Raw genomic sequence first — 22,331 nt, forward strand, 5'->3', positions numbered from 1 at the left:
ATTCTTTAGTTTAAAATCTCAAATGTATTTCAGCACTTTGGGACAACATGCTTTAGTTGAGGCTGCACTTTTTTTTTGCTATGAAATATATCACTAATCCAGTCATTTCCACAGACATTGTTTAAGTATAGAGTTTTAGAAAATGTTGTGTCATTTGGAAAAACACCAATCTACCAACTTCATGTCTTATTCCTTTATTGTTTTCACTACCATGCCTTCCTTGTTGCAGTATCTTGTTATTTTATATAATTTTTAAATTTTTATTCTTTTATTTTCTGCATAGGTTTTACTCACATCCTCTTTCTGGATTCTTCTCATTCCTTCTGTATTTTACTAATAATCTAAGTGAAATGGCACATAGGAAGTAGAAAATGTCCCTATTGAGGACTCTCCTGCAGCCAGGGCTTCCTTGCAGGACACACTCTCCTCCTGCACCTTGTTAGGACTTTCTTTTTAACGCAGGGATTGAGAGCTGTGGTGGAGGCCAACTGCCCAGGGTGTTAATGACCTGATTCATGAGATGACAGCGACGGGGCACATGCAGCTGGAAAGGTGTGGGAACTTCTCCCTAGAGTTCAGAGAGTCCTGAGAATTTCCACAATGAGTTTGTGAAGAAAGCAAAAGGATTTCTTTCCTCTACCAAGAAATTCGTACTGCTGAGTGATGAGAGAAATCGTTGGTGGCCAGAGGTTCATATAAGAGAGCTGACCAGGGAACCTACAGGCTACAGAAAGCCTTTCTGAGATCTGTGGTAACTAGTCTGGCTCTTTGGTCCTGACAATGCTTATGGACTTGCTCTGAACTGTGTCCTCTTGAAGGAATTGGTCCTTTGCTTCACTTTCATGTCAGTCTGCAAACTTTCTGACATTAGAATTTTCTTCTTAAAAATTTAGAACTATATTATTTATATGTGCTGGGTGGTTTTTATGTCAATTTGACACAAGCTACAGTCATCTGACAGGAGGAAACCTTGACTGGAAAACTTCCTTCATAACATCAGGCTGTAGACAAGTCTTCAGAGCATTTTCCTAATTAGTGATTGATGCCTATTGCTGGTGGTACCTTCTTTGTTCTGGTGGTCCTGGGTTAAGAAAGCATGCTGAGCAAGTTGTGTGAGCTAGACAGTAAGTACTGTTCTTCCCTGGATTCTGTATCAGCTCCTGCCTCCAGGTTCCTGCCCTGTTTGTGTTCCTGCCCTGACTTCCTTCAGTGATGAACAGAGATGTGGAAGCATAAGCCAAATAAAGCTTTTCCTCTCCTAGTTGCTTTGGTCATAGCATTTCATCACTGCAATATTAAACATAACTACAGCAATATGGTTATTTTGTACTCATATGTGTGTGCACATAAGCATGTGTGTCATCCCATGATATGAGGGTACAAGTCACAGGACAAATGTGGTTCTTTTCATGCACCATGAGGGTCTTGAGGATGGAATTCAGGTAATCAGACTTGGTGGCAGGCACCTTTACTCAGCAAGCCATCACACCAGGTCCAGACAATTTTTAAACTATGTTTTTTTTTTGTACTTGGAAGACTTTATTCCCATCTTCACCTCTTCATCACAGACTTTTTATTTGTCTTAGTTAGAGTTAATGTTGTTAGGATGGAACACTATTGCCAAAATCAAATGGAGTAGGAAAGGACTTATGTGGATTATACTTCTGCATCGCTGTTCATCATCAAAAGAAGTCAGGACAGGGAATCAAGCAGGGCGGGAACCTAGAGATAGAAGCTGATATAGAGGCCATGGAGAGGTGCTGCTTACTGGTTTGCTCTTTATTATGGCTTGCTCAGCTATCTTTCTTATAGAACCCAGGACCATCAGCATAGGGTGGCACCATCCACAATGAGATGGGCCATCCACCATTAATCACTAATTAAGAAAATGTTTTACAGGTTTGCTTACAGCCCATTCTAATACCAAGACTTTCTCAACTGAGGTCCCATCTTCTCCAGTGACTCTAGTTTGTGTAAAGTTGACATTAAATCCAGCCAGACCATACCTCTACCTTGAGTGTATGTTCTCTGAGTCTGTTCTGGCTTACTCCAGCCCACAATCATGGAAAGAGGACATAGTGGAAACTCTTTGAGTGTTGGCTCTAGGCTAACCAATTAATGCAATTTTACATTATTGCATTACCAAGTTGTGGAAACAAGGAAGGCTGAAAAATAAAACAATTCTATCAGCAACAATTTCTCTTTACATTAAGTGTGGAAACTGACCTTCAAAGTATGAAGTGTTAGAACTTTTTGTATAAGAGTAAACTAAGAATTTAAGGATTATTAAATAATTGGAAGATGAGTGAAGACATATTTTTCCACAGCCCACACATGGTCACATGGATGTATATTTTTCCTGAAAGGTCAGACTTGTCAAGATTTTAGACAGAACATTCTGTGACTTAGCATCTGAAAATATGACCTTTACACTGCATTATTAAACATAGAATATATTCCTGAAAACAAAGCTATTATCCTGTTAAATTTCAAAATTCACATGCTTGGAGATGCCATGCACACATGTCTTCTGAGGAAATGAGGCAGCTTAAGATATTTCCATAGAGCATGTTTAAAATCCATATTTGTCAAAAAACAGCAACCCAGAAAGACAGTAAAGCTTGTGCACCTCGGAGTTTCAGGCTCATATATATTAAAGCAATTATCAGCTAATTAACACCAGTGTGTACTGCGGTGGTAATATGCCTGCATAACCTTTGACAATACACACATGCCACGGATTGGCCTATTGGGGGGTACCACAACCGTAGGAGAACCAGGGCTTGGGTAGTCAGGAAGGCAAGGATTTGGCGAATGACAGACAGACAACACACTCAGAAGCGGTTTGAATCTGCTGCAATTTTACTTCTGCAAATCAGTAGTTTATATACAGAAAAGAAAACTATCAATTCATACAGGGAGCAACAAGAGCTCGGCAATAATTACATCTTTGTAAAAAACAGCAAGCACACAATTATTAATCGGTGCTAGACATATTCCTTCACCCACAAGAACTTTATGACCCAAAGAGCAGTCTGTGATTTCTAAACTTAGTACAGTCCCTAGACTTGTGGAGACTTCTTGCAGTTGCAGCTGTGTCCTTTATCTTATCTCAGCAGTTTTCTAGTTTCTTATACATTTCTATTTTTCTGGTTCTCATGACCCACTTAGCCAATTTGGATGCTGCAGACCTTCTCTAAGTCTTTCTTCAGTTCTTCCACCACATATCTCTTCTAATATAAAACCTTTTTACCTGCTGGAATATAGACTCTTGTACTTTTACACCTGTAAGGGGAAGGGGTTCTGCTGTAGTCCTTAAGTTTCTCATGCTGAACTTCCTCAACAGAGGGGCCCACCATCTGCCTCCTATGAGATAACGCCTTCTGCCATAAATCATTTTAGTTGGGATTCCCAAAGGATTCCTAGTGGGTGAGTGTTTATTCCCTAGAAGTGTCTGAACCTTTATACTTTTTTAATCTAGTGGCTTGGGGTTTTTAAGAAATAGCTCATTCTGCTATATCTGATTAAGATCCATGTCCAGCTTTCCCTTTCTTCCACAGTTCACAACCCAAGCATTCATTAATTTTGGCTGTGCTTCATAGATTAATTAGAACATTATCAGAAAAGCAGTTATACAGAACCCATAGCCCAGGGAGCTCATGATCTGTGAAGCACATATTCTTCAAGAAGGAAGCATAATGTGGGCACTTTGCCAGGGACCTCTAGGGAGCTTAGTCCCGTGGGACACATATCTCCCATCCGCTATTATTAACATAATTGTTCATGTCACAGGGACGACACTGGAGTTGGTGTGGCACACACACACACACACACACACACACACACACACACACACGTTGCTTATTGAAACCATCTGCATTTCTTTTTATACATTTTTATTATTTGTTTTATAAAATGATAATGTATCATTTATTCCTTCCCTTTCCTCCCTCCAAACTCTCTCATATACTCCCCTTTGCTCTCTTTCAAATTCATGGCCTAGTTTTTCATTAATTGTTATTACATGTATTTATGTATATGTATATACATATAGATTCCTAAATACAACTTGTTCAGTCTGTGTAACAGTACCTGTATGTATATTTTCACACTAACTTTTTGATATTAGATAACCAATTCATATACTTATCCCAGGAAAGACTATTTCTCCCACTCTCAACATCTCTTAGTTGCCTACAGTTCTTTGTGTGTTCAGGACTCATAGTTTATTTTTAATGAGCCATGCTAGTAGAACTCTTTGAAAGAATCACTTTTTCTGACTAAAATGGTATGTTCATTCATAAATTTGTTTTCATGAAGCAAGAGACATAGCTGCTATAGAAATAAAACATGAGTTCCTAATTACCAGAAATACATTTTGTATATATGCCTTAAAGAGCTTCAGAAATATGGGAAAGAGTTATATTGTAAACAAGTATGCTAGGAGAGACTAGAATTAGCATAGGAAAAGTAATTCTAGTAAAGGACAGCTGATAAAATTCCAAAAGCAAATTCAAATGGGAACACTGTAGTAAGACTCAAAGGAGGTGACACAGATAGACACATGCCAGGCATTGAGACAGAGGGATGACAGAAAATGAATAACATATGCTAGAAGTGTCATTTACAGATAGAAGGTAGAGATAGATCATAGATAATAGGTAGGCTGTAGATGAAAGGTAGGTGACTATAGATCATGTATAGAAGATAGATACCAGGCTAGACAGATGGTTAAGCCGTTAAGAGCACTGGCTGTCTTTCCAGTAGTCCTGGGTTCAATTCCCAACAAACACACAGTGTGGTTCACAACCATCTGTAATGAGATCTGGTGCCTGCTTCTGGTGTGCAGGCATGCATACAGGCAGAACACTGTGTACATAATAATAAATAAATAAATTAAAAAAGAAGATAGATATTAGTAGATGGTAAATTATAGATGACAGATAGATATAAGATATAGATAGATAGATAGATAGATAGATAGATAGATAGATAGATAGATAGATAGATAGATAAACCATTTAGCTTAATTTTCATGGTAGTTTTTAACAGGAAAAAGCTTTAATAAAACACAGAACATTATTCAGTTTCCACGAGATTGTAGGTTTTCTGTAATTTTTGTTGTTGTTGAAATCGAACTTTAAACCATGGTGGTCTGATAGAACACAGGAGGTTATTCCAATTGTTTTGTAACTGCTGAGATTTGCTTTGTGGCCAAGTATGTGGTCGATTTTAGTCCAATTGGCGAGAAAGAGGAGGGATTGTATGAGCGAGAATTGTTGAGACCAAAACTGGAAAAAGCACAGGGACAAATAGCCAAACTAATGGAAACACATGAACTATGAACCAACAGCTGAGGAGCCCCCCAACTGGATCAGGCTCTCTGGATAAGTGAGACAGTTGATTAGCTTGAACTGTTTGGGAGGCACCCAGGCAGTGGGACTGGGACCTGTCCTTAGTGCTTGAGCTGGCTGTTTGAAACCTGGGGCTTATGCAGGGACACTTCCTTCAGCCTGGGAGGAGGGGACTGGACCTGCCTGGACTGAATCTACCAGGTTGACCTAAATCCCCAGGGGAGTCTTTGCCCTGGAGGAGATGGGAATGGGGGGTGGGATGGGGGGAAGGTGGGGGGTAGGGAGGGGGGAGGACAGGGGAATCCATGGCTGATATGTAAAATTAAATTAAATTATTAAAAAAAACCGCCGGGCGGTGGTGGCGCACGCCTTTAATCCCAGCACTCGGGAGGCAGAGCCAGGCGGATCTCTGTGAGTTCGAGGCCAGCCTGGGCTACTAAGTGAGTCCCAGGAAAGGCGCAAAGCTACACAGAGAAACCTTGTCTCGAAAAACCAAAAAAAAATAAAAATAAAAAAAATAAATAAAAAACCCCAAAAAACAAAAAACACAGAAGATTGTGATACATCAAAGCAAGTCCTCTCAAGGACAGATCCTGAGTTTAGTTCTGAGATCACAGGAAATTTGCTGTAAAATGAGGCTACTGTGTTTCTGACATGTCAGTAATATTTTTCTTGAATAATGCAAAATTGTGAAATATAATGCTTAGAACAGCCTGGACAAAGCTCTTACTTCAATCTCTAGTAATGCAAAAGAAACATAGTCTTCAATGTGTTTTCATTTATGACAATTGTAATTCATTGACTGTATATTAAGGTGAAAGGTTGTAGCTAGGTTGAGTGAGAACAGAAAATTGATCAAAAATTATATTCCACATGAATTACAGTTCTAACTTATGAATGTACTTTTCTGTTTTTCATTTCAGCCTCCTGAGTTTCTGATGAGACCTATAGCAAGAAACTCTTTGACTAATGACTTTTGCTGGCTAATACTGATTGTATAGAGGTAATTTCCATGAAAAAGGGATGCATTTTACTTGAGAAAGAAAAGTACAAAACGCAACTTTTTTTTAACTTCTGATGTTAGGAATCATTTCCAGATATATACATTGCAGATCAAAGGAGAGAAGACACAGGGCCACATACTCTATGTCAAAAAGGTGTAATAGTACATCTAGAAACATGATGGGATTTCAAATATTTAATAAAGATTCCTATCATTGAACTGCAGAAACTCAATGTTAAGATTTGAACATGACTGAGGTCCTCTTTTACCTTGAGTACTACATAGAACCCTTTCAGAGACCACCATCTGACTGATCTACCATTTGTTCTTAAATCCATCATTACCATACCACCTCTAATATAGCAAAACAAAATGAATTACCATCACCTAGATATATAATCTACACTAATTTTGTTGGTGTGTGCAAATGTCCAGTAATACAATATTTCCATACAAGAAACCTTACAGTATAATCTTCATCTCCTTAAAAAGGATCAACAGTTATAATATTTATATTTACTTAATTTTATCCTCACATGACGTATGTGTAATTGTTCTCTTTCCTTTGTAAATTAGTTATTGGTTTATGAAAACTTCAGTGAGTTGTTCAGCATGAAATTCTTTTTTTGCATTTTATACTCATATACTAGAAAGAGCGTTCTAAATTTAATTTTCCACATATTAGCCCAGTCATGTTTCCCACTCATCTTATTTACAAATAGCTGCACTTAGCTAGTTTGCATTATGTATATAAAAGTGTATTCTCATTTCATTGTGCTTTAATTTAAATTTTAATTGTTTTATTATGGTGAAAGGCTATAACCATTTAGGTATTCATAGCTTACTGTGTTTAAAACATATCTCCTCTTGTAGAACAATTTACATAATCGAAAATCATATAATTCATACTAAGGAATAATAAACTACTAAGGAAATAGGAATACTTTATGTATGAATGGTTTCTTCCAATGAGAAGATAATTATGTAAGAATTCTTTAGCTCCAACTCTGCCTGTTGTTTACTTGAAGTCTTATGCATCCATGGGTTGGAAAGACCGATAGCATATCCAGCCCTGGGGAGGACAGGTAATGGAGAAAGAAAAATTATTAGTTCTTGACAATGTCAGTTGACATAGTTCAAACTCTAAATCATATTTGTATATTTTTTAGACAATATTAATTAATGAGTGATCAATAAGAAATGTACTTGCGAACTCATTTTTCTTGTTCTAGCTGGCACATAGTACCATCCACTCAGTCACATACTGTAGGTGGTAATATCAGTCTGACACTGCTCAGGTCAAAGTCAAGTTCATAAAGACTCTTGATTCAAACAGCTACCTTGTAAACAATGCCATTGTTCTCTTTATATGTTGCCTTATTCATTTCGATAATCATGTCATTTCATCCTACATTACTAATTGTCTTGTTCACTTGCTTGCCCTCAGTGTTTTTGTTTGTCTATGATTGCATAGATTGAAATGTGCAATGTGCACACATATACAAAAACACAAATGCACACGTACACTGTATACTCATGAAGTCATACAGATAAATACATAAGCATATTACTAATGCATAAATATATATATATACACATATACAGATAAATGTGCAAACAATGCATATATACATGTGTGTGCATGCACATACAGAATCATACATGTGTACACGACTCGGAAAACAGGCAGTCAAATATTCACATACACAAACACAGGTGCCTTCACTGGTATGTACACAAAAATGCAATCATATACATATGCTTACACACAAATACATATACACATACACACAAAAATTGACACATACATGATCTATACTGTACCTAGAGTTTTTCTGCCTGGCCCACAGCTGCTCAGGTCAAATCTCTCTCACCTGCCTGTCCCACAGCTGCTCAGACCCAACCAAATAAACACAGAGACTTATATTGGTTACAAACTGTATGGTCATGGCAGGCTTCTTGCTAACTTTTCTTACAGCTTAAATTAATCCATTTCCATTAATCTATACCTTGCCACATGGCTCATGGCTTACTGGCATCTTCACATGGGGAAGCTGCCGTGGCAGCTGGCAGTGTCTCTCTGACTCAGCCTTCCACTTCCCAGCTTTATTCTCCTGCTTGTCCCACCTACACCAATGGCCAATCAGTGTTTTATTTATTGACTAATCAGAGCAAATCATTTGCCATACAGAACATCCAAAAGCACTATACTGTACAACACAAGAATGCATGCATACACACACACATATATATATAATACACAAATATATACATAAACACACATGCATAAATTTATACAAAACTCATATAGAACAAACTCATATGTATAATTACACACATACACAAGCACACACACAAATACACACTTAACACACATATACATGCACACACATATAAATATAAATACACACAAATACATACATATATACAATTCACACATACACATGCACATACATAAATGCATACCTAAATACACATACATGTTTATAAACACAAAACACATACATACACAATGCATACATACACAGGTATACACATATACACACACATGCACATGCACATGCACACTTGCAAATGTTTGTATACACCTGCGCCCACAGAGTGAACTAGTTGCTGAAGCCAGGCTGATGACCATAACCCTATCCTCACTGACTTTGATGCTTTATCTTTGTAATAATTTATTTTCCCTCCTCACTCAACTGTGAGCCTTTTAAATACTGTTTTCAGGGATGGTATCTTCATATGATTTCAGAGGAAGATGGGTTCTGGGTTGTGTGAAATCTCATGGTCACCACTCCGTTTCCTGCTCTTTGGGTCAGTAATGATCTTGCTGGAGACTAGCAGAATATGTTCTGTCATCTTTAGTGTTTAGGGCCTCCTCCACATGAATACTATGTATTTATGCCATTCCGTCTTCGAGAGGGTCTCACAGCCCAGTCACACGTGAAAGGAGGATTTATCCCTTATACACTCTATGACAGAATTATTAAAGTGAGGTTTCTTTACTTTCTGTTTGATGGAATGTGTGTAAATGCTCATGAGGGATTATCATTACTGATAAGCCTGGATGTTTTGCAGCTCAGTTTTAACTCACACACTGTTAAGACTAAACCTCTCTAGGAGTAAAGAGAACAGATGCCACAGCTCATTTGCATGAAGATGAGAGGATTCTGAGTAAAGTGAAGTGGTAATTAGGTCCATGGAAAGGAATCAGCACAGCAATGGTGCCTCCCAGCATATGCTTGAACTTGCTGAGCACCTGGGCAATTGTGGACGCATCCTCTTCTCTTTCGTGGGAACTCCTGGGTCTTCACAGCCTTTGGCTATCTGGAGAAAATACGTAGTATTTTTAGTATTTTCAGCTCTTGGGGGTGCAGACTGTTCTCTGAACAGTAAACAGATATATTCATTAACTTGATGTTCTTTGCAATTATTTATTTAAAGGCTTAAGGGGATATGAAAAACAAAACCTTTATAAGTTGAAATGAGACTTGCTACCTATGCAAAAGTCTGTAGGAACCCATCATTTATCTTCTTTATTATCTTTCACAGAAGCACGGTGTGAGAAGAAAGGAGTTGCTGTGTAATTAATTGAGATATTTAAAAGGGAATTTTCATGTGATAAAAGCCTGGAGTTACATATCAAGTGTTACCTTAGGAAGATCTTCAACTTTCCATCAAAATTATAATTTCAGAGAGATGTTTGAATATTACATTTCCCATAGCACACTGAAGAACAGAGTCAAAGAGTTTCAATTTTACACAAGTAAATCTACAAAATGTGTTAAAATTCCAGCATCAGAAATACACATTGCCCAATATGTGTGAACAGTAATTCCACCAGTAACATATGTGCACACCAAATTGTGAACCAAGTACCTCTTCCCTTTACACATTCTAGTCAGAAATGAAGAAAAATATACACCTAAGGAGAATCACCTTGGTAAAGACACTAATTTGGGAATCATTCCTAAAGGAGCATGCATATATCCAACCCCATCCCCCACTCCTGCCAGTTAGAAATGCAGTTAACAGTCTACTGCTTGTGACTGTGTCAGAGTGGAGGGAGAGCTTATGGGACTGACTCTGTACTCCAGGTGTAAAGTGTCATGTGGAACTGAATTAGAGGACCCCTGGGCTCTGCCAGTGGGGAATTTCTAGCACATGGAGACCTGCCCCTGTCAGCAGTGAATGTGTTAAGAAAGTAAGTGTGACATTTTGTTTTCTCTTATCTCATTAAGAGAGTGTTTGAGATTTACTAAAAAAGATATCTCTATCCTCCAAGATCTCCAGTGCTTCATGACTGAGTTACAAAATTGAGAACAGTGATTACTGGAAAAGGATCAAAGGGTAGCAATTAGATATGTAAGAATACAGAAATGGACCTTGAGAGGGAAGGCTAGACAGCTTTCAACAGACCTGTCTGGAACAGCAAAACTTGACCTGATTTATTAACTTATTTTTCATGGTGGAAATCAAAGCTAAGATCCAGTGCATGTACTTTAAAACATATTTATTAATTTTTTGAAAACTTAATACAAAATATTTTGATCATATTCACTGTCTATTACCTCAAGTCCTTCAAGAGCTTCTTCAACCTCCCTACCCTCTCAACTTCATATTCTTTCTTCTTTTTGTGTAATAACTTATCTAGGTCTATTAGTGATCCTGTGTACTCTTGGTAATGAGGCACTCCAGAGCAGCACCATAGATTTACCAGAAGCCACAGCATTAAAGGAATCTGACTTTCCCCCTCCCATCAGCTAACCATTGTATGTTTGAGCAATGCTTGATACTCACAACCCAAACTCATGAACTTCCTTTTCAAACTTCACTATGACTGTAACTAGAGTTTTCCTGCCTTGCCCACAGTCAGGACAAATCTCTGTCACCAGCCAGTCCCACAGCCGCTCAGACCCAACCAAGTAAACACAGAGACTTATATTGCTTACAAACTGTATGGCCGTGGCAGGCTTCTTGCTAACTGTTCTTATAGCTTAAATTAATCCATTTCCATAAATCTATACCTTGCCACATGGCTCGTGGCTTACTGGCATCTTCACATGCTGCTTGTCATGGTGGCGGCTGGCAGTGACTCCTTCCGCCTTCCTATTTTCTCAATTCTCCTCTCTGTTAGTCCCGCCTATACTTCCTGCCTGGCCACTGGCCAATCAGTGTTTTATTTATTGACCAATCAGAGCAATTTGACATACAGACCATCCCACAGCACTATGACTGTACATAAATCATCATTAATTTTATGACTTGTCTATTCTTCAAATTCAGACAGCATTTTCTCTTCCTAGGGCACCTACAATAATCTTTATTTATTGAATGTAATTCACCAAGTCTAGGACGTCCTACCTTTGTATCAAAACACACACCTCTTCCACTTCATGAAATATCTTTCTTCTGCTCCTTTATGTTTTTTTCTGTTGTTGAATTAAATTTATTTCTTAACCAAAGACTTACCAGATATGTTCTGTGGCTCTAATACATATGGAAAGCTTCTTTCCCTTTGCTCAATTTCATCCTATATATTTTGGTTTAAATTTTATATGAATTTCTTTATTTTGTTATATTTAAGGTCTATTTTAGTATATAAATAAAAGAGTTTCTGGCATGTAATACTACCGAGTAAATGGTTACATTTTCAGAATTGATAAAATTATCATAGAAAATGTTGAAAACAATCTGCACATCACCCGAGGCTAAGGTACTCTCTGCTTTTTTTTGTCTTAATATTCCTGCCCACTTCTTTTGCTAAAACACCACAAAAAATGATGACATAGCGATATATCACCCCTCTATGTCAAACTCTTTCAGTAGACCACAGAAAAAAGAGAGGAAAAGTGCAGGATGATATTTTCAAAGCAAGATGAAATGAGTTGCAGCTTCAGAATCACAGCCTGTGCATTCACTGCTGAGACTGATGACGTAGTGTAGAAAATGCAACAAGAGACCTGATTCTTCAGGACTTTGGAATGCTACAAACCTATAGTCGGAAACAAAGTCACTTTGATAATGCTTACACAGAAATTTTCCTATTCATTGTGCTCTATTATGTGAGCAATTATTCTTATTAAATTATGAGCTTAATTCAACTTGTGAGCCCTGATTCCGGCAAGACATCCAGCCAGGTAGAGCCACCTTCCTCCTCCTCCTCCTTCTCCTCCTCCTCCTCCTCCTCCTCCTCCTCCTCCTCCTCCTTCCTTTTCTTCTTTTTCTGGAGACCAGGCCAGTTTCACACTCACAGAGATCTACCTGCCTCTGACTCCTGAGTGCTGGAATTAAAGGAGTGGCCCATCACACCTGGCTTCAAGTAGAGCCTTCTTATCACTGTTTCAGGAGTGTAGTTTTCTTATAAACATCTAAAATTAAATAAACTCTTGAACAAGATAACTCCCTGCCCAATAAGTATCATGATTGTGAGATTCTCGTAAGTGCCAGTCACAAATCTTTACACTTCATTTGACTGAATGTCTACCTATTTAATTATTTTTATCCTTCTCTATTCATGTTTCTACTGCCTTTACTTCATATACAACTGGATTATATTTCCATTTATTTTCATTTCTTTCTGAATGTTGTGTATGTCTTTAGAACAATATCTTTCTACTTAAACTAAATATGTTTGAGGGAAAACTTCAATTTAAGAGAGTTCAAATCTGTTCAAATCACCATCTCTTTCACCATTTCATTCATTTTCTTGATTTCCTTTTTGATTGTATAACTGTGCCAAGATTTCAAGTATTCCTGGTACCATTTCTAAATATGCCCAAACTTGTTGAGATCCAATGGGAGACATTCTGTTCTCATGGTGTGTGTTAATCACATGGACAGCTTGTCTCCAAGAAGACATTGCTTTGCTTTATGACACAGGGCACCAGACACTCAGATTGGAAATTATTAGCAAGCAGCAGGCTAGCCATTGAAGTTGCCTCTTGTCTCAGGAAGCATTTACTATACTTAGAAAATGTTGTTCTTTATAATACTTTATATTAACCCGATGTCAGGTAGTTATGGGTTATTTCCTGTGTATTAGTGATTGCTTGCATGTATATCTATGCACCACAAGCATGCATAGTGGTCTCTGAGTCCAGAAGAGGTTGTTAAATCCCTGGCAACTTGAGTTACATGTAGTTGTTACCTTTCATGTGGGTGCTGGGAATCAAACACAAATAACCTTCAGGAGCAGTGAGTAATTTTAAATTTTGAATTCATCTTTGAATCTCTTGAATCTTATTTTGAATCCATCTCTTCAGCTCTAGTCATTGATTTTTTTTAAACAGCTTATTTTAAACCCAGGCTGTTGCCAAGGCAATAAGTTGCCCTCCACAAACTGATAGCAAGGTCCCATTGCTGAAGACAATAAGAGGTTGAGCTGGTGGCTGCACAGAATCTGCTCATCCCCACGTTCTAGTGTCTTTGACATGGAACCATACTCTGCAGGCTACCAAAAGGGAAACAACTTAACCACCAAACTTTTGATCTAGGAAGATATACATATACATGCTGGTAAAATATACTAGGGCAATGGTAGAGCAAAGTCTGTGAGAATAACCAACTGATGTCTGATTTGACTTAAAGCCCATTCTGTGAGAGAGCACCCATACCAGACATTGCTTGTGACCAAGAAACAGACTAGATAGCTAAGAGTCCTAAGGAAGAACCAAATGTTATTGCTTTAAAAAAAGTAACAATAAAATGATTAAAATGACTTCTAATGATATTTTACTATACTCCTAGATTGGTGCCTTATTCTGTCATCATCACAGAAGCAGATGGGAACAGATGCAGAGACCCAAAGTCAGACATTACACACACACACACACACACACACACACACACACACACAGACACACACACACACACACACACACAGAGAGAGAGAGAGAGAGAGAGAGAGAGAGAGAGAGAGAGAGAGAGAGAGAGAGATATTGGAACACACAGCTCTAAATGAGATGTCTCCATCAAATCTCCCCACCTCAGAATTCAGGGAACCCCACAAGAGAAGAATCAGAAGGAGCAGGGGTGACAGAGGGCATGGAGAACACCAAGAAAACAAGGCCCTCTAAAACAACTGAGAAAATCTTGTATGAACTCACTGAATCTGAAGCAAGAAAGCACAGGGCCTACATGGAGCTGCACCAGGTCTTCTGTATATACACTATAACTTTCGTTTCATATTTTATGGAATTCATGAATGTGAAAATGAGTGGGTTTCTGATTCTTATGCCTTCTCTTTTATTTTTCTGTTGGCTTGGATTATCAAACTTCAGTATGATCCTTTTTGTTTTATCTTATTATATTTTATTTTGTTATGTTTTTTGATATCTCTTAGAAGCCTGTTCTTTTCTAAAGAGAGACAGAATGGGAATGGATCTGGATGAGAGAGAAGGTGGGAAGTAACTGGAACAAGTAGAGGGAGGAGAAATTGTATTCAGATTATTTTGCATGAGAAAAGAATTGGTGTATAATAAAAGGGAAAACTCAATAAATTTTAAAAAGAATATAAAGAAAATGTGGTTATGAATTTGAGTAGGAGCAAGGTAAGTAAACACTGGATGAGTTTGAGGGAGGAGAAAAAAAGGGATGCTTCGTTTTTTGTTTTTTGGCTGTTTTGGGGGGACCTGCCACCCAGCTCTCAAATAAATCACACACAGAGGCTTATTATTACTTATAAACTTCTAGCTTTAGCTTAGCTTGTTTCTTGCCAGCTTTCCTTAACTTATCCTATCTACCTTTTGCCTCTGGACTTTTCCCATTCTCTTACTTCTGTAAATCTTACTCTTACTCCATGGCTTGCTGTGTAGATGGGTAGCTGGCCGCTGGAATCCTCCTCCTTCTCTGGCTACTTCTTTTCCCTCCTTCCCAGATTTCTCCTTTTATATATCCTCTCTGCCTGCTATCCCCGCCTATCCTTTCTCCTGCCTTGCCATTAGCTGTTCAGTTCTTTTATCAGATCATCAGGTGTTTTATCTAGTCAAAGTAACACAGCTTCACAGAGTTAAACAAGTGCAACATAAACAAAAGTAACACACCTTAAAATAATATTCCCCAACAGGGCTAAAACCTATAAAAATAAATAAGAATAATAAAAGAATTTATTTTAAATCTCATTACCTTCTCAGGGATCTATGTTGTCTATGAAAGTTTGTACATAGACAGTTGGTGTTTGTGAGTTTTACTTTTCAGACATACCAGGTATCTATCAGAATTTTACAATTTAGAGCTAATACATTGTACTTTAAAGGTGTTCTGACCACTGAAGAGCTGTAGTTTCTAATAGATGAGCAATGATCAAGCAAGGGAGAGCAAAGCCTTCCCCTTGAAGCATATCAAAATGAGTACTTTCAGGGGATGTTGAGGTACTAGAGACAATGTCTCTGCATTTCTGTCTTTCCTGGAGATGACTGTGTAGACCAAGTGGGCCTCTAGCTACTGAGATCCTCTTGACTCTGCCTTTGGACTGCTGGGGTTAAAGGTGCACATCACTATGCCCTGGTACTGGTTTTGAGATTGCACAATCTCTAGTTTAATGTTCTATCTCTGTCCTACTGTAACCATGTAAACATGGTTGAATAAGCATGAAATGAATGCCTTTTTGGTGAGAGTGTGGATTGGTTTTGAATAGAAGTTTAGAGTAACTGACATACAGAGTTTGCTCCTATGAACACTTTCTCAAGCAACACTAATGTTTGTTTAGATTACTCTAGACAAAGCATGTCTGATTCTAGTCCATCCTTACCACAACTTCCTGTCTCAAATAAATACCAAACAATGATAAAATGTTCTGAAAAACAAGTCATTCCACAATAGCTCTGCTGTCATGCTGTTGATTTAACAGAATGACCTCTCCCAAATGGAAACAAAGTATTCCAGGGGGAGGAACTGATCAGTGAACATGGGCTCTCATACTGATCTTAGCCCAAAACCTCACAAGAAAACAAAAGCAGCTTTGGTCTGTCAAACATAAAACCCTCCATGAAGCCTATGGTTTTTTTTTAAACTGACTACTTTCCAATAAGTCTGATTTATTGTGAGTTGAGTTGAGGAAACTACAACCTCAATTAGCCCAGCTCACTCCTTTAACTCAACAGGCAATTAAAGAAAGACTAATTAAATAAATGAACACTTTGGTATACAGTTTGCTGTAAAGGGCAAGACTTTGAATTTTCTCTTAACTCACAAGACAGACATTGGAAGTTTTAAAAAAATAAGAAAATGTAAAGAATAAAGGAGAGATGAATATATGTATTCAAAATAATAATCTTAATGTATGTTTTAATGGGAAAGTTTCCATATACTAACAGAAAATGATAACAAATTCACATATAACTTGTCATAAGTAGAAGTTATATATAATGTGCCACAAAATGAGAATATAAATCTAAAACTGAAAATGTCAATTAAGCATCATCAAATTACCAAACCAGGGATTATTAAGCATTTAGGAACAAAACAAAAAATTAAGTTTATAAATATGAAAAATATATCCGAGAGAATATGCATTACGTAATATTTCTCCAATTTGGAAATGCTGAAACAAAGGACAGATGATGATAATTATAAGCTGAGAAGAAAGAAAATTAGAAAAAATGAACTCAGTAGTATGGAAACCCTACAGACAACGTCAATGCAGAACATGAAATAAACTTAAACCCAGAACAGGTAGAAGTGCACACTGGTCTAGCTGATGACCGTTACACATGCAGAAGGTCTGATTTGTATCCCTATCTTTGATGCTGTTTTTACTCTGCCCGCTGCCCTCAGCAGTGTTCACCTCCACTGCTTAGCATGCTCAGGCTGCGGTGAGAAAAACCCATAGCCTGGGTGACTTGAGAGCAAACACTTATTTCTCCAGGTTCTGGAGGGTTTTGAAGTGTAAGATCAAGTTACCCACAGATATAGAGCCTGGTGAGCTCTGCTTCCTGCTATGCAGGTTTCTTATGCCTTCTCAGAAACAGGGGCGTGGGAGGGATTACGATGTTTTCTTATTGGGGTATGACCTTCTCATGAGGGCTCTAGCCTCATGACCAGATTATCTCAACAAAAGCCCCACTTTCTAGTATTTGAGTACTGTGAAAGAGGATTTTATTTGTATTTATCAGGGAGACGTGAACAAAAATGTTTTCTTCCAAAATAAAGCATCAAGGATACATTTAAGAAACAATTCTAGGCAAGTTCAACTTGGTGAAGCAGTGAGTCTGTGGGGGTGCTTTACAGAGGCATTATTTACAGAAAATGGCTGAGGGGTTTCTTACAGAGCATGGATGAGGCAATATTCTATTTTTTACATATGTTATATCCTGACCTCAGTTTCCCTTTTTTCCACTTCTCCAAGCTCCTTTACCTCCCTCTGCCCAGATCCACTCCTCTTCTATTTTCCTCAAAAAAAAGAAAGAAAAAAAGAAAGAAAAACAGGATTCTCAGGGACAGCAACTGAACATGGCATAACAAATTACAATAAGGCTAGGCACAAACACTCATACATATCAAGGCTGGTTGAGGTGACCCAGCAGGAGAAAAAGGGTCCCAAGAGCAGACAAAAACATCAGAGATAAGCTCCCCACTTTCACTTTTAGGGGCACCACAAGAATACCAAGCTATAAAACAATAATGTATATGCAAAGGACCTAGCTCAGACCCATACAAGGTTTGTGATTGGTGATTGTCACATCGATCTCTGTCAACCCCTAAGAATTCTGCTCAGATGACTCTGGGTTGGTGTCCCCAACTTCCCTAGTTCCTAGAATCTTTTTGGGTGAGGTGTTCTTTACAGGAAAAAAATGGTTGAAAAATGGGTGCCTCCCCAGAAATCCCACTAGAGTACTTGGCAGCTGCATCAATGGAATGAGTCTCCAGTCAACTGTCAACCTTCTCCATATTTAGTGTCTCTCTCATGACCACTTTCATATAGTAGGATACATGAAAATGCGGTGGAGAAAGGGAGAGGCTGGAAATTCATGGCATATTCCTTGCTAAAAGGTCTGGTCTTTGGTGGTGTCATGTGGGTTAGCTCAACTGTTGTGATTTCAAGATTCCAATAAGCATGGCATGCCTGAAGGAAAGGGTTCCACAATAAAACTCTTTAGCATATGTTTTTGAGAGAATGTAATTTCATTTCATAACATTGTATAATATCAAGTTCTATGAGGAAAACTATTAAAAACCTGTATATCTATAGTTAATGCTATGTACTTAGTATGTATTTAAAAGTAAGTCTTGTTTGTTTGGGTACTGGTGAGGTTAAAGTATAAATTCTCTTATAATCTATGGAACACAGATATGGGAACTAATAGATGGATAAATAGAAGCCTACTAGAAGGACATGATTTGGAAGGGTTTTCTAAGTAAGACAAAAGCTGTGTTTAGCCCCACAGCTTTCCATTTCTTTAACAGCTCAAACAAAGACAGAAGAGGAGAAATTGAGGCTGTTGCAGAGCAAAGATCAAAGGATACATTTAAGGAGGCTATGAGAAAGGAAAGCTTCTACAGATGGACTGAAGGACATTCTAAGTTCTAGAAATAATGTAGATGGATTGAAGATGCCCATGAAGCAGTAGTGCTGGTGTCTAATGAGTTCTGCAGGGGTTTTAAGGCCAATAAGAGTGTGAATTACCATGTCAAACAACTGACCAAAATGAAGCAAAACTAATGCAAGAGGTTTTTAGCAGATACCCTCATGAACAGATTTGGTTGCTGCATGCAAAGAGGCAAGACCCAATCCTTACAAGGGAAGCAGTTCTTGCAAAGGATAATATGAATGAAACTTCAGGGCCTTAAAATCAGTCAGTCATAAATACAGAATGCATAGAGGTGAAGTGAACAGAGCCTCATTTATTCAGAGCCTCATTTATTTAGATAGAAAAATATAATGTTATTCACCCAGGCATGGTGGATAGGGAATTGAGGAACTGAAATGTAATCTTTGTGGAATTCCAATGTTATCCTTTATGATATACAGAGTTTTGAAGGGAAATGATGATGATAACTCTTTTTTTTAATTTTATTTTTTTTAATTTTTATTTTGCAATACAATTCAGTTCTACATATCAGCCACAGATTCCCTTGTTCTCCCCCCTCCCGCCCCCCTCACCTTATCCGCACACTTGGTTCAGACAGAGCTGACAGATTCAGGAAGTCTCTCTCTCTTGTCCAGATGGGAGCTCTCTTGTCCAAATTGGAAGTCCGGGGCAGGATGGGAGCTCTTGTTCAGAAGGGATGTCCGGGGGGAGGATGGGTGCTCTCCTCTCTCTCTCTCTCTCTCTCTCTCTCTCTCTCTCTCTCTCTCTCTCCTCCAGATGGGAAATCCAGAGCAAGATGGGAGCTGGGGGCCAGCCTCTAAGTCTCAAGAAGAGGCTTGGGGCTCGGGCAGATGGGCGTGGGGTCAGGGCGTGGAGACTGCAGGGTCTGCCAGGGGTCTTGGAGAAGGGGAACCTTCCCGGTGGGGCTAGAAGGGAACTTGCCCGGTGACCACAACCTGGGGCCAAGTTCGACAGATCTTCCCGAGTGGCTGGTGCCCAGGGATGGGGTTGGGGGCAAGTTAGGGTACTCACCTGTGCTTCAGAAGGGAAGTCCAGGGCAAGATGGGAGCTGGGGGCCGGCCTCTAAGTCTCAGGAAGAGGCTTGGGGCTCAGGCGGATGGGGGTGGGGGCAGGGCGTGGAGACTGCAGAGTCTGCCAGGGGTCTTGGAGAAGGGGATCCTTCCCGGTGGGGCTAGAAGGGAACCTGCCCTGTGACCAGAACCTGGGGCCAAGTTGGGCAGGTCTTCCCGGGAGTGGCTGGTGCCCAGGGATGGGGTCGGGGTCAAGCTAGGGCACTCACCTGTGCTTCAGAAGGGAAGTCCGGGGCAAGATGGGAGCTGGGGACCGGCCCCTAAGTCTCAGGAAGAGGCTTGGGGCTCAGGCGGATTGGGGTGGTTGCAGGGCGTGGAGACTGCAGGGTCTGCCAGGGGTCTTGGAGAAGGGGATTCTTCCAGGTGGGAATAGAAGGGAACCTGCCCTGTGACCAGAACCTAGGGCCAAGTTGGGCAGGTCTTCCCCGGAGTGGCTGGTGCCCAGGGATGGGGTCGGGGGCAAGCTAGGGCACTCACCTGTGCTTCAGAAGGGAAGTCCAGGGCAAGATGGGAGCTGGGGGCCGGCCTCTAAGTCTCAGGAAGAGGCTTGGGGCTCAGGCGGATGGGGGTGGGGGCAGGGTGTGGAGACTGCAGGGTCTGCCAGGGGTCTTGGAGAAGGGGATCCTTCCCAGTGGGGCTGTGCTTCAGAAGGGAAGTCCGGGGCAAGATGATGATGATAACTCTTGATAAGATCATTTTACTGTCAGTGAATTACACTTAGAAAATAGATATGTAATAGTTGCATTCCTCATCACTGTGAGAAAATACCCAACTAAAAGTAAATTAAAGAAAGTAGAGATTATTTTGGCTCCCAGAGGAAGATTCCAGCAGGGAAGTCATGGTGACAGGAGGTAGAAGTTGGTCATGTTTCTCCACAATCAAGAAGTAGAAAGAGATGAATTGTTCAGCTCCGTGTCCATGTTTTATTTTCCAAAGATCCATGAATGGTGCTGCCCACGGACATCATCCCATGAATAGTGCTGCCCACATTACAGGTAGGTCTTCCCACCTTTGTTAAGCTAATCAAGATAAGTCCTCCCAAACACGTTAGAGACTAGCTTACTTTAGACAACGCCTCCCAAGCATGCTAGAGACTAACTTACTTTAGACAACTCCTCCCAAGCATGGTAGAGACTAACCAACTTTAGATAACCTACTTTAGAAATATCAGATCCCTTGGGATTAGAGTAATGTATCTTTCTAGCACTCAAAAAGAATGCTAGGAAGCAAAACTCAGTGCTCTGCAAGAGTAGTAAATGATCTTGATGATTGAGCCATCTCTGCATTTTATTTTATATAAATATAAATATATTTTTAGTGAGATTAAATATATTTTAAATAAAACATAATGAGTGTAAGAGCCTACGCTTGCTTACTGAGCCAAGATCACCTTGATATAGCCTCAAGGAATGAAATCAGGCCAGGTTGGAGAGATCACAGTAAAGCAGAGGCTGTGACAATTTTTTGAGAGAAACCAGACTTTTTATACCTTTATCAGAAACAGAATATAATGGCAATTGCCAGGATCAATACAATTGTGGTTGCCAGGATACAGTGAAATTTGCAAGCCATATAGAGTGTAGAAGATTAATGTCTAAGACCAATTGTCCCGTGAAGCCTTAGGACTTCCTTGACCACTAAGGTGACATACAGAGAAACACCAAATGACCTGAATGCTTCACTGCCTGAGGGAATGCATCAGTCCCACAGGATCTGGAAGTCACATTGTGCCCCAAGAGCCATGGACTCTAACCTGAGAAACCTATGATGGATGCCTCTCAAGGTAGCTAGGCCAAGCCAACTACATGGTTCGCTGAAAATGGTGTTATAGGTAGACTATAGAAAACACATGTTTTGCCGGGCAGTGGTGGCGCATGTCTTTAATCCCAGCACTCAGGAGGCAGAGTCAGGAGGATCTCTGTAAGTTCAAGGCCAGCCTGGTCTACAGAGCGAGATCCAGGACAGGCACCCAAACTACACAGAGAAACCTTGTCTCAAAAAAAAACAACAACAAACAAACAAACAAGCCGGGCGGTGGTGGCGCACGCCTTTAATCCCAGCACTCGGGAGGCAGAGCCAGGCGGATCTCTGTGAGTTCGAGGCCAGCCTGGGCTACCAAGTGAGTTCCAGGAAAGGCGCAAAGCTACACAGAGAAACCCTGTCTCGAAAAACCAAAAAAAAAAAAAAAAAAAAAAAAAAAAAAAAAAAAAAAGAGCTGGTCAGCTGATGGATGCATTGGGTGGGTGAGTCTTTGGAAAGCATCCAGTAAAGAACCAGGGAGAAATAAGTTGTGAAATCAGCAAATATGATCTATTGAGAAAATATCTTTATTATATCTACACTATGCACCAGA

General features: G+C 39.5%; 1 protein-coding gene and 1 long non-coding RNA gene across 8 annotated transcripts in view; one reads left to right on the forward strand and one right to left on the reverse strand.

Annotated features, from left to right (window-relative positions):
- LOC131922570 (protein SAAL1-like) overlaps positions 1-22,331 on the forward strand; it is a 101,769-nt gene that overhangs the window by 65,168 nt on the left and 14,270 nt on the right. Inside the window, exons 1-4 of one of the 5 annotated variants that reach the window (XR_009382334.1) lie at positions 10,348-10,561; positions 14,350-14,511; positions 14,702-14,758; positions 18,763-19,189. The exons of 2 other annotated variants lie outside the window; for them this stretch is intronic. The gene's annotated coding sequence lies outside the window, so the exon portion shown is untranslated. Of the gene's footprint in view, positions 1-10,344; positions 10,562-14,349; positions 14,512-14,701; positions 14,759-18,762; positions 19,190-22,331 lie in introns of those variants that run through there. 2 more of the 5 variants (XR_009382333.1, XR_009382332.1) reach the window with 2 other exon arrangements.
- Positions 7,285-11,484, reverse strand: LOC131922890 (uncharacterized). 3 transcript variants are annotated; one of them, XR_009382430.1, is made up of 3 exons: positions 11,385-11,484; positions 9,617-9,684; positions 7,285-7,429 (listed from the first exon to the last, which is right to left on the reverse strand). It is a non-coding gene; the product is annotated as an uncharacterized LOC131922890 (long non-coding RNA). The 3 variants fall into 3 exon arrangements; XR_009382429.1 differs by lacking the exon at positions 11,385-11,484 and adding an exon at positions 10,297-10,407; XR_009382428.1 differs by lacking the exon at positions 11,385-11,484 and adding an exon at positions 10,011-10,243.

This window comes from Peromyscus eremicus, chromosome 1 (assembly GCF_949786415.1).
Source record: "Peromyscus eremicus chromosome 1, PerEre_H2_v1, whole genome shotgun sequence".
Lineage (NCBI taxonomy): Eukaryota > Metazoa > Chordata > Mammalia > Rodentia > Cricetidae > Peromyscus > Peromyscus eremicus.